This window comes from Sorex araneus, chromosome 1 (assembly GCF_027595985.1).
Source record: "Sorex araneus isolate mSorAra2 chromosome 1, mSorAra2.pri, whole genome shotgun sequence".
Taxonomy (NCBI): domain Eukaryota; kingdom Metazoa; phylum Chordata; class Mammalia; order Eulipotyphla; family Soricidae; genus Sorex; species Sorex araneus.
This window is the reverse complement of record NC_073302.1, coordinates 266,656,664-266,670,723: the sequence shown is the minus strand read 5'-3', so window position 1 is coordinate 266,670,723 and position 14,060 is coordinate 266,656,664. Positions and strand designations below refer to the sequence as shown.

Genomic DNA, 14,060 nt, shown 5'->3' with positions numbered 1-14,060 from the left:
TCTAAGATTGAAATGAAAGATTTCTATGAACATTCACTTGTGTTTCCCTTGTATTCTATTTTAACATGTGAAAAGCATAAAAGATATGAATTTATCTTTCAACTTGTCAAAATAGATTCTGTGGAATGATTATTAGTTTTGGCAAATATTTAAAAAATCAATTATTTTTTCTTTATATTTAATAGTTTAACATTAAAGTAAATAACATTTCCTAGAAGTGTCTGCATTCTCATAAAAAATGGTAATTCTCATATTAAAATAATTTTCCTACCCTTATTATATAAGTAGGTATCTATATGACTATCACTGTCATCCCATTGCTCATTGATTTGCTTGAGCGGGCACCAGTAACGTCTATAGTCAAATAAAACGTATTGAGCCCACTTATCAAGTTTTTGTTTTTTAGTTTGGCTGCCTGATTGGGCTTTTGTGTAACCTTAGAAGGGGGTGTGGGCAGATGGTGATAATTTCCAAAATTTATGGTTGTCACTGGCTTCCATGACAACCCAAAGTGGAAGTTAATGAAAGAAAGAAGGCTCTTTGTAGAGACTTACAACACGATACCTCCTGTAGTGTTCTCTACATTTATTTGGAGTGAGTACATGTCATAAATCATTTTTGATAATAAGTACCAGTTTAGAATAAATTTATCCTAGCAACAGACTTTCAATCACATCCTACTTTCTGAGAATCATGTACACTTTACAATTAAGAAAAGAGTTATGTAAAAATCCTAAAAATTCCCCTCTGTGCCAGGAGTGCAATTTGGATAGTGCATTTGCCAACTTCCTCATTATCTTTAGGGCAGAAAAAAATAACACTGATTTTGAAGAGCAATTTTAATATACGTATTAAGAAATAACACAGTTAGATCCAATATGTATAGTTAGCATTAAAAAAGTTATTAGATATCTATCCTTTTCAAATACTTTCATATTCAATGAATGAATATTTTATAGTTCAGTTTTTTGGAGGTATCTTCTCTCTCATTGTGACCTTGTAGGCACATAAATAATCTGCATTCTGTACAAAGAAGGCAATTGTATACACATATGAACATATACACTATGGCTGAAGAATTTATCATTTTAACATTTTAGAAAACAAATATTAGGTCAGTGCAAAACTAATACAAAATGAATCTTGAGGCATATTTACCTAAAAATATTGTAACAATGTACTTACATGAGGATTTATAACTCAAAACCATGTTTTCAGTGCTTATATTCTGTATTTCTTTTTGCTTATTGCTATTAGTTAGCTTACCACGACATCCAAATTACCTCTTTTTGACATAATATTTACCATATGTAATATTTTAAGCATATAAAATTTCAAATCAAAGGAGAAAATTTACGGTATAGAAATATGCCCAGCATGTTGAGAAGTTTATTATAACAAATGCATATGATCTCCTGGGGAAATGCAGAATTAAGGACAACATGAAAATGCACAAGTAAAAGGCCATTAGTGAATTGATCGTCTAATATGTTAAATGTAGCAACATATTGAATGCCTTATGCAAAGAATGAGTCTGACATAAACAATTTAGACCTTTTACATTTGTGTAGTCTGTATATAAATGAATTTTAATGCATTAATTGTAAAGATTGTTCGTGATGATTAGTCACTAGGTAGTTAAAATTGAACATACACATATTTAATGCATCTTTCCTTAGTATTTCTTGAAAAAATGGAATGTGACATTATTTTCTTTTGAGGAAGTCTGTCTTGAAATTAGAATTCTTGATATTAGAATTCTAATATTATTTGCAGTTGCTTGATAAGCAGCTTATCTAGTATTTTTTCCAATATAAGTTTTTATTTAAAGATGTTTACTTGGAGAGGTGTGAGAAGAGAAAAAGAGACATCAGTGTTCTGCAGAATGAGGAAAAGCTATGTATCTAGTTTTAAAACCTATAATGGGAACCCTATAGTTTCCTATTGATATTGTAACAAATCCCCTCAAACTTGATGATTTAAATAAATGAAAATTTATTCTCAAAGTTTTGGGAAGAGTATAAAAGCAGTAACATGAGGTGAAAATCAAGCTGTCAGGTCACAATATTAATTCTTTTTCTCCTTGAACTTTTGGTAACTACTCACCTTCCTCAGTGTGTGGTTGTCTCTCTAAATTTCTGCTGTGTGTGTATGTGTGTGTGTGTGCATGCGCACACGCACACACACACATGTGCGTGCTCTTGGGCAAAACATTTAAATGACAGAGACATAGTATAGTGAATTACTTCCTTGCATGCTGCTAGCAAAGATTTAATCTCAGGCACTACACATGGCTCCTAATGTTTCTGCATCTATGGAGTAGGCCCGGTAAGTAAAACACCAGTAAAATAATCATAATCATAAAATATCTTTATCTGCTTCTTCTGTAAGTACACTTAGGATTGTGTTTTTAGTCCCAACAGATCAATAATGACCATATTTCCACCATGACATTTGAAAACATAATCATTTTCTCAAAGAATCTTCCCATATAATAGCATTCACATTTATCATTATCAACCTTACCACTCCCAACAAGTCAGTGGGATTTTGTAAGAAATCCAAGCTTGGGGTTGAAGATATAGTTACACATATAGTTGTGGGGAGACTATGTTCAATTTGATTCACTGTGCTGTACTATTATGTAGAATATTACCTGGCTCTGAGTAGATATTTAACATAATAATTTGTTCAATGAATATAGCTAATATATGTTTAGTAAAGGATTTCTGAGTGAACTATTATGCCTCAGAGTTGCAAATTAAAACATTGGTGTTATACAGATTTCAAAAATTTTATTGCACCTAGGTTTTAAAATTCAATCTAGGGCCAAAAATAAGTGGAGAGCATTATGTTTTGTCTGCAGGTTGTAATGATTACATATAAGCACTTATTATAGACTCATTGATTCTTTAATGAAGCAATGTTTACAAGATGAAAAGGCAAGATAGAATTCTTTAGTCTTTGTTGTTTTTGACCACGTTCAGCTGTTCTCAAGGTAAATTCTTGGCTCTGTGGTCCTCTGTTAGAGGACATATATGGCACAAGCATAGATCAGTGAATGCAAAGTAAGTGCCTTACCCACTATACTATCTTTCTGGCCCTGAATGCTTTAGTATATGCAATTCTTGGATAGACATATTACCATATTTTGCATTATGTGGTTTTAAGCATTATAATTTTATATTATTTACAGTTGCTTGATATGGAAATAATCTAACACATATGTGGAAATATGTACATATATATTGGTTATAATCAAACTCAAGTCAAGTAACAATATTCTGAGCCTGTTATTAAAGTGGAGACTCATTTGAACTATTTTTCTTTGATTGTAGAGCCAAGATTTGTTATTTTGGGCTTAATTAAATAACTGCGTATTATTGGACTACTAGACTTATGTACTTCTTTATAAAATAATTATATTTTTTACTTCCTAATTTGTTTCTCTCCTCTAGATTTCTTCAGTAGTCTCATATGACTAAACTGTGCCCTGCTAAAACTTATAATTTATTTATATTACTTCTCAGTAGATTTTCAGTAATGAAGTTACTAATAGCCTTGATTGACTAATTGCTAAGTATTATTTCCTTCATTTTTAGTAATGTGATGCCTCCTTTGACAGAAGAGAAAATTATTTGCAGTAAGAAAAGCAAATTATATTTTAGAAATCAACTTTTGCTTATTTTGTTGGTGGTATATAGATTAGATATAGTATTGTAGGCTGTCTACTTTTTGGACCATATTCTAATACTTTGGTTTATACATTACATGACATTTTCTTTTTTTCTTTTCTTTTCTTTTTTTTTTTTGCATAGGGTTTACTCCTGGCTCTTGCACTCAGGAATTACTCCTGGCAGTGCTTGGGGGACCATATGGATGCTAGGAATTGAACCCGGGTTGGCCACGTGCAAGGCAAACGCCCTACCCACTGTACTATCATTCCATTCCTGACATTTTCTTTTTTGACTTACTAAAATTTTTATACCAGTATTTGCTATCACTACCCATTTTCATTTTCTAATAAAGAAGAGTATGAGATACAAACATTCATGGGAAACAACCAACAGTGACAGAGATACATTTTGAATATTCCTAGAGATATTATAAAACAAAAATTGTTCAAAGCGTTTTTAAATAGAATAGCCATCACAGAGTCCTTGGCAATTTTTCCCCCCCTGGCACTTACTATAATGCTTCAATTCTTCCCCGTACTCATGTTCCAGGTTTGTAATTAAGCATTTTGCCTTACCATGTTCAAGTTTGCTTTTTATTTATATTATTTCTCATTTTAGGGGAGTTAAGCTTTACAATTTAATTCCCTTTTTAAGGAAGTATAATTACTGATTGAAAATGGTAGAATCAAACATTTTAGATAAATTGATAAATATTATAAATATAATAATATTTATACATAGTGATTTTATGTTCCTATAGTATCTGTGACCCTTCTAAGAAGTGCCTTAGTACCAGAAATGAAGTTATTTTGCAAAAAAAAAAAAAAGCAAGGAAGTATTTCTCTTAGTTGTATTATCTTATTAACCAACATTAGGATATACTAAAATAAGCCCAGGCTTAATAGGAAGGAAAAAGAAGTTCACACATACCAATATTACTGTACCTTGCATTTTATGCAGCCTCTGGGATATTATACCAAGCCATAGCACTATGACTTTTAGAAGAAAATTGTCAAACTAATAAGAATAGCTTAGATGATAGAGATTTGGAATCGATGGCAAATTCAAGTCTTAAGTTTATGGATGATTTGAAAGTAGAAGATAGAATAGAATCTAGCTCTTCTGACACCTGAACCTAACTGATGCATTTGGTAATTATAGAGAGTCTGAATTGACTTTTATAGGAAGGAACCTTGCTGTTAGGAAAACTAAGAATGCAATATATCACTGAAAAAGATTAACTTTTCTTATGCACAGAGAGCTGAAAAAGACTGCTAGCATGAAAATTTGCTAACCATTTTTACATTTTAGATCTGTTAAAATATTTTTTGGTGTGAGAGTGGGCCATACTTTCTTAGAGGATATTCCTGATTCTGTGCTGAAGGGTTACTCTGATGTTTTGGGGGTACCATGTGCAGTGCTGGAGTTCAAAATGGAGTCAGTGATATGCAAGGCAAATGCCTATCCCTTGTACTATTTGGTCCCAGATTTAATTCATTTTTATAGACTATATTAGACAAAGTGCAAAAAACTTTCTTTCTTGTTTGTTTGTTCTATGGATAAAACCTTTGTCATTATACATGCAAGCATATGCCTTAACTCTGAGCAACATTCCTGGCTAAAGGAGTAAAATTTATTTAAATTTTTTTCCCTGATAGAAATTCTATTTCCCCTCCTAACAATGAAAATTTAAAGGAAATACGGTGATATAATTTGAAGATGTGTGAAATTGTCCCTTAAAACATATAGTCATGTAAATCAATTTTATCTTAGTAGAAAGTGAAGAATACACTTTAAAGTATTTTTTTTTGGCTTTTTGGGTCACACCTGGCGATGCACAGGGGTTACTCCTGGCTCTGCACTCAGGAATTACTCCTGGGGACCATATGGGATGCTGGGATTTGAACCCGGGTTGGCCGCGTGCAAGGCAAACGCCCTCCCCGCTGTGCTATCGCTCCAGCCCCTAAAGTATTTTTTCCATTGGAAGGATGAGGAAGATCATACTATTGTTCTTTTTGCAAAATATAATTTTAGGACTTGGAGCGATAATCCAGTGGGTAGGGTGTTGCCTTGCATGCGGCTGACCCAGGTTCGATTCCCAGCATCCCATATGGTCACCTGAACACCACCAGGAGTAATTCCTGAGTGCAAAGCCAGGAGTAACCCCTGTGCATCCAGGGTGTGACCCAAAATGCAAAAAAAAATTAATTATTCTTTCAAATTTGAAAAGTAATATCTTTTTAGCTAAAGAGTGTCTATGATTCAGAATTTTGTATTCCAATATTATTTCATAATTTTTGAGATAGTTTTTTAAAATAGTTTTTTAGAAAGATAGTACAGGGATGAAGGTATTTGCTTTGCAAAGCAAGTGACCCTGGTTTGATCCTATGCACCACATTTGGTTTCCTAAACAGTGGGAAGGGTCACTCCTGATCACAGAGTCAGGAGAGCTCATGAGTATCCAGACTGTGACATACCTCAAATTACATTTTTTTTTCTGCTTTTCGGGTCACACCCGGCAATGCACAGGGGTTACCTCCTGGCTTTGCACTGTTACTCCTGGCGGTGCTCAGGATATGGGATACTGGGAATCGAACCCGGGTTGGCCGTGTGCAAGGCAAACGCCCTACCTGATGTACTATTGCTCCAGCCCCTCAAATCACTTTTGAGGTGCAAGCTTCAGACTTGTTTGTTGCTCTGTTTATAATGATGGGGTAATTTACTTGGGGTCAAACTATGATTATGTTCAACTGAACTCACAAATCTTTTTTTGTTTTAATACATTTTCCAAAGCTCTTTCTTCTCTATTCTCTCTGGCATTTTTTCACATTTAACTTCCATGAAGAATCCATAGCTATAGATTTAATAGGTAAGAGGACATGATTGTTGTTGAGAATACTATAAAAGATAAAAGGTTACTTAGAGTTGTGGACTTTCAAACTAAGTGTAAAAAAGTTCTATTTTAACTGGTAAACATCTTCAGAAGTGATTGTAGAAAGATATGAACTCTTTATGTGATGTGTATAAGACCCTGAACTTTAATTACTTTCATTTGACTTTTCAGTTTAAAAAATAAAGCCACTACGATGTGAGTCATTTCCTGAAAGTCACAGAACTCTCCCAACCACAACCACTTTTTAAATGTGCAGTAGCTCTGCCAAACTTTTGATCCTTTATTTTCTTGCCTTGTAAAAATGGATCCTTTCATCCTATCAAAATTGTTTTTGTCTTGAATTGTTATGATGTCCAGTGACAATTTATAGCATCATTCTGCAACTGACAAATCGAGACAAAGTATTACTTTTGTAGCAGAACAATCCGATCCAGGTGTTACTGATTGTTTTAGCACCTTTTTAAACTTTCATCAATTTCCATTGGATTTAAAAAGAAAATAGATGAGTTTTTAAAATGTGTACCTCAAACTTAGAGAATATTAGTTTAGCAAGTTACTTAAATCATGTAAAGATGTACTATAAAGAATGCTATTAGAAACAAATAGTAAGGTTTATTTATCAAAAAAATAATACTTTCAGTTTTCAGGACTTGAAGCAAATGAATTCTTTTTATAAATATTTGAGTTAAATGAATTTATGGATATTAAATGTCATACTGATACCATAATTAAAGTTTAAAGTGTCTATATTACTTTATTACTTTCAGAAATTTTCATACTGCAAATGGTAGTAGATCTTAAAACTGGATATTGCTCTAAATCAATTATATTTGTATTCCTTAGTATGCTGTTGTGGGGAATAATTTCACCCTTATACATAATCAAAACACACAGTTTCTAAAGTGATCAAACTTTACCCAAATCAATACATTGAATTTGCCTACACAAAAACTTAAAAGCAATCGTGTACCATGGCTGATTCCTCTTATAGCATAGTCCTGGTTCTGTGCTCAGGGATAACTCCTGTTGCATTTGGGGGACTCTATGGAATTCCGGGGATTGAACCTTGATCTACTGCATGCAAGGCAAGCGCTCTAACCACTGCACTTTTCTTCCAGCCCACACAAACGCTTTTCAACCTCATTAAGAAAAGAATAACTAATATGAGCTATTTTTTATCATATTTCCTTGTTCATATGTGAATGCCTAAGGTATAGAGAGTAGGGTAAATTTTTTTTAAAGATCTGAAGTTTCATTTTGCATTTTAAGTTGCTTAGATTTCTTATTGAGGAGATTGCTATGGATTCATTTTGCCTTTGCTGATTTTAGAATACAATGAGTTGTTTTGGAGACTTTGCTCCTAATTAAAGGGTATGCATTTTCAAACAAAATGATATTGTGACATGGCTCCTGACTTGCAGATCAAATGTCTGGCTTTCATTCATTTTCTTTTTCATCACTTGCTTGCTATATGACCTTGAGGAACACAGTCTGCCCTCACTTGCTCATTTATCACAAAATAGGTGAGTATGGATACCTAAAACACTAGAGAAGATAACTGCCAAATGACTTGCTCAAAATTTCCCATATATGGCTTTCAGTCTGCTCTCAGATTCACATTGTTTTACTAATTTACCAGCTAGTTTTCCACATCAAGCTGTCTTTTCAAATATCTACTTCATCAAATATAGTTCAAACTACCTAGGTTCTCCCTATTGTTCTACTTCATAAAACTGTAAAGGAAAAATGAGTTAAAATGAGACTATGCTCTGCACAAAATTCAATAAGATACCACCTGATAATCGGTTTAACATTATGCTTTTCTTGTCTCTTCTTGCTTCTTCCAGCCAGAATATCTGTTATTTGAGCATATTCATTTTGGGAAAGATGGTTATTTTCCCATATCATCATTTCCCATATCGGCAATGGTTGTAATCATTTCCTTTGTTTTTTCCTTCCTTTCTTACCTTTGATCTTTCAATTGTGGTTTCTACACACTTGATTGTGAAGCTTCTCCAGGTCACACATTCTAATTATGATGTTTGTACTTGGATTTATGAGAGGTGGCAGTTATTATGTTCGTTCTGGCTGAAGGTTCATTGGGGGACACTGTGATGCTCCTTTGTGAGAATCACATTTTCTTGCCAGTAGTTGCACTCCTGGCCACAGTGCTCATACATTTTTTTTAGTTGCAGTACTTGCAAGGAGTCTCATGATTTTCTTGAAGTGCTTGCACACACCTGACACGGGAAATCACACAGTCTATTGTGGTGGCGGGGTGTCAGACAGCAAGATCTCCCATCTGAGCTCAATGCATGTGAGTTAATCCTGGGATTTCACTTGTCGTCTCATATTGCAAAGCATGCGCTCTACCATGTAGCCTTCCTGAGTCTCTTTCCTGCGTTTTATAAAAGTAGTTTTGTATTCTTTTGTTCGTTTGGGTTTTGGGCCACAGGTGGTGGTGTCCTGAGCTTTTCCCTAGCTCTGTGCTCAGGGATGACTCCCAAGGGCAATACAGAACCATATGTGATTTCGGGATTAAATTGGGAACGGACTGAATGCAAAGCAAACCTCTGAACTCATTTACTTACTCATGCCCTGGTTTCTCAGTATTGACTTATGTCAAAATTATATCCTTCTGAAATAACTCTTTTGCCAGTGATAGCTTTTTTTTTTATCATGGTATTTAAAATGTTTTGATTTATAATTAATTCACTGAAATGTCATCTTCATTAAAATATTTTCTCTATTATCATTTCTTCATCCTTCAAACATATCCCCATAAATTTTCATTGAGGACACGCAACAATTGTGGAGAAAATATTCTTAAATACATATTTTATAGCACTGTAGCACTGTTGTCCCATTGTTCATCGATTTGCTCAAGCGGGCAGCAGTAATGTCTCCATTGTGAGACTTGTTACTATTTTTGGCATATTGAATCCCCCACGGGTAGCTTGCCAGCTGTATGGGCGGGATGCTTTTGGTAGCTTGCCGGGCTCTCCAAGAGGGACAAAGGAATCAAACCCAGGTTGGCTGCAAGTGCTTGCACACACCTGTCCAAGGCAAATGCCCTACCTGCTGTGTTATTTGTTTCCTATTGTACCATGAAGAGATATTTAAGAACACAGTGTTGAGTATTTAAGTATTAAATACTTTAGTGTTCAATACTAAATTATTAAATTATTACTTAATTTAAAAATTACTTATTACTTAAAAGCAATTTATTTACTTAAATTTATTACTCAAATACTAAAGTATTGAATTTAATACTAAATCATTAAATTAAGTATTTAAGTATTAAAAGGAATGTTAAACTTACCTCCTCCAAAGGGCTATGGAATGATGAGTGTCAATTTTTAGGTCATACTTACAAATGTGATACTACATCATTTAGTGATGATTTAATATTCAACATTAAAGTTAGTCCCTCTAGTAAATCATTACTCTCTTAAACTCAGATGTTCAAAATATTCATTTCACTACGGGAACATCTAGTTTCATACTATTTTCTAAATGTGAAATGTAAGTCTCATGGTTTTCAATACTTGCTCTGAATATCTTTTATATACTAGAGCATTTGAGGCCCTTTGTATTACCTTTTATTTTACAATGAAAGTGAATAAAAATGCAAGTATCTCTTAATTTCAAAAATTGATCTCTTAACATTTCAATATTATAGTATTTGGAAGTTATTGAAGCATCATGTTCATCCTATTACAGCTAACCTGGAAGTTACTTATTAAATACATTACATTTAAAGGATACCATTCCAATGAGAACCCTTTACCATATGACCTGTCCATATGAGTTGTCTTTTTGATTTATAACAGCAATTGCTTTCTCGGCATGGATTTCATGACATAATAATATTCTATGAATTTTTGAAATTACAGTGAGCTTCACATCAATCATCTATAATAAAATACTATATGTATCAAACATAAAGAGTATCATAGGACCATAGATATTTTAGAAATATGCTCATCTGCAAAATATCAGGATTGCTATTTTACTGAAAGTAGCAAGTAAATTTTTTGATATTATTCAAATTTATTATAAACATGATCATCTCTTTTAGTGCAGTTCCCTGCATTCTCAACAGTAATCTTCATTTACCTTTGAACGTGTCAAATGTCCATCCAGATTAATTTTGCTAGACTACTGTTGTTCTTGGACTACATTCAAGGAAATCTATTGTTCCTGGGGTTCCTGGGAATTAATGTCTTAAATTTCAGTATTATAATTAAACACATATGACATGGACAGTCATTTTCTATTCATGTTTCTTTCATCTATAAAAATCAGAAATTTAAAAAGTAAGACCTAAGCTATATACAGAATAGACTGTGCTGCTGATATCTTCTTAATTTTCTTATCTAAAATTATTGAAAATACTTTGAGTTGTGGTCAAGGAATATTCTTTCAAAAGAAAATATTTCTTTTTTTATATGAAAAAAATTCTGTATTGAAAATTTACTATTATGACCTACTTTATGCTTTACTTACTCTTTAGGTTTTTTTGTTAAATGACATATTAGTTTATGTGGTTCTCCAGTATTTTGGAACTTTTGATGTGATTTATTCATTCATGGTGATTATATTTTCAAAAGATTCATGAATTCTTCTAAAACAATATATATTTCTTTCAAAATATGCATTTATTAGGGAATACATTTGAAAACTGACTATTCAAAGAGAGTTTATCTTTTTTAGAGAATTTTTTTAAAAGCTTATTCATGGGCTGGAGCGATAGCACAGCGGGTAGGGCGTTTGCCTTGCACGCGGCCGACCCGGGTACGAATCCCAGCGTCCCATATGGTCCCCTGAGCACCGCCAGGAGTAATTCATGAGTGTAGAACCAGGAGTAACCCCTGTGCATCGCCGGGTGTGACCCAAAAGCAAAAAAAAAAAGCCTATTCATAATCATAATCTTCAGCATGTGGTTTAGAAAATCATGTCTATATTGTACTGTGGATGTAAAAACACAAAGTAATTATTTTTCCAAGTGAAATATTTGTTTTTGCTTCAAAACCTTAACTTTATTTTATTCACCCAGAGCTTCTTCTCTATTTCAGTCTTCCAGTATTGTCAGATACATTTATTTTTCCTAAAAAATTGCAGGCAAATTTATGTAAAGAATCAATATCTCAATCCATTTTTATCACTTTATCTTCAGTTGCTTTCATAGTATCTGACTCACACATTGTTAAATTAAAAAAGGTTTAATCAATCAATATAATTAATTAGTTAAAGTAAGGGATGAGTTACAATAAATTATTGAGTAACTATTACAGGTAGGAAATTTGATAATAGCTGAAGATACAATTTATTTTTCATGTCAAACTGTAGTGAATAAGTTATGTGTTTCTCATTATATACAAATAAACTAAGGCATAAATAATTTTAAAATCTTGCTAATTTGAGAGGCTAGAACGATAGCACAGTGGGTAGGGCATTTGCCTTGCACACAGCTGACCCAGGTTTGATTCCTGCATCCTATCTGGTCCCCTGAGCACTGCCAGGAGTAATTACTGAATGCAAAGCCAGGAGTAACCCCTATGCATCGCTGAGTGTGACCCAAAACGTTAAAAAAAATACTAATTTTAATAGAAGAGCTTACTTGTAGCATCAACTCAGGAATGAATATTTTGACCTCTGTTTTCACTCTACTATCCTTTCTAAGCAATGCATTAACTACTTTAGATGTAATATATATTTTGAGTCAAACTGAAACATCATGAATTAATAAATTCAATTTCTTAGGCTAAGAATAGCATTAGGTTTTACAGAGTAATTCAGATTTTCATCAGAAAGTTTCATCTTAATTTTCACATGTTTGGTAAAAATATCAAATTCTTGTAGGTACACTAGTCTTTACTAGTTGGAATCTGAGTTGTATATAAAAAACATTATGTTTAGAGAGTTACAGTGTTTATTGTCATAATTTAGAGATTTATAGAAGCAGAAAATTGATAGAATGAGAACAGATAGAAATTTTATTTCAAAATTGATGATAAAGCTTAATTCTTTAGTACTCACACATTTGATTTTGTGACTTAAAATTGACACTTGATTAAGTAGCTGTGGGAAGTCTACATAGCCATTTTTTCAACTGTATGTTGCTTGCTAAATTATGTAATGTTGGTTGACAAGTGTTTAATATTTTAGACTTATTTTTCAACATTGTAAAAAGTTGATAGCAGTATAGTGTTGCTTGCAAGTGCTAATCACTCTATTTTACTCTAAATAATTGAAAAACGTTTCTTTAATTTTATTAATGTTCACACTATGGGTTGTAATTTACCTCTTCTTAAAGTGGTAAATTTCTATGTGATTAGTTTTTTTGTGTGAGATTTCTATGTTATATGGTTGAAGCAGTGTAACAGTTGCCAGCCAAATGGCATTTGGTTTGAGATTTTTGGCTCCAGAAATTGCAGAAATACTTGGCCTTGTGCTTTATCAAACATAAAACAGTTGGATATAATTGGTGAAACAGTTAAAGGTCTATTCAAATGGTTTCTTCTTAAATTGTCATGATATTATTTTGTAAACATGTAAAAATCTTTTTGGTAATTTAATATACTACATGATGTGTATCTTCCTTCAAATTATACCTTACTCTACTTGCTCATCTATTACTACAGACTAGAATATGCTAGATCTTATTACTATACAAGATGTGGTGAGCCAGACATTTTCAAGTATCCTACAATAATAATTACTTAAAACAAAATAGTGTGAATTCATATTTCTATTTTAGTATTTTGAAAATATCATTATTAAACTTCAGAATCCAGATTTAACATTTGTCTCCCTCTTTGCTATGTATCTACTGTAATTATGAGCAATTGGATTTTTACCATTTTTATTAAGATCTCAGTGAACAAGGAATATAAATCTTTTTAAAAATTTGTGCTATTAAGTATTTTAAATTTTACCTTAGTTTTGTTATTCAGCTTTATCCTCATTACTAAAGGTGAAAAATAGTTCTTTCTGAAAGTCACAGAACTTTAGTCACAATAGGAAAATTAACTTAGAGTACTTTTTAAATTTTTCAATGAATCTCAAAATTCAAATAGAAGATTTGAATATTAAGACCTTGGCTTGACTCACCTCTGCTTAATTTTGACAGTTGTCTTAAAGTGAATTTAGTGTTTAATGAAATTTTCTGGACTGATAACTCAAGAGCTGAAGGGAACAATTCTAGTAGTGAGAAAGTAATTTTCTGGCCTAATTACACCTTCGACCTTACTACAAAGTCTGTCAACAAAAGTGCCAGGTTTGATCATGATTTTTTTTGACGTGTTTTCACCAATCTGCTTCACACAGGCAACTTTTAACAATAGCTTTTGGTATTTGCAAACTATTTTACATCTGAGAATCAAATCTCAGCATACAGTTGCCAAAAAATGGTTTGATTAAACCTCTTTTAGAATTGAGAAATTTTGTGTATTGATAAAATTGGAAATTTGCATGATTGTGTTATT

The 14,060-nt window shown here is 32.6% G+C and overlaps 1 protein-coding gene across 3 annotated transcripts in view; it reads left to right on the top strand.

The window, feature by feature from the left end:
- The window catches only part of DACH1 (dachshund family transcription factor 1), a 423,983-nt gene that overhangs the window by 185,614 nt on the left and 224,309 nt on the right, over window positions 1-14,060 (top strand). The gene's annotated exons all lie outside the window — the stretch shown is intronic.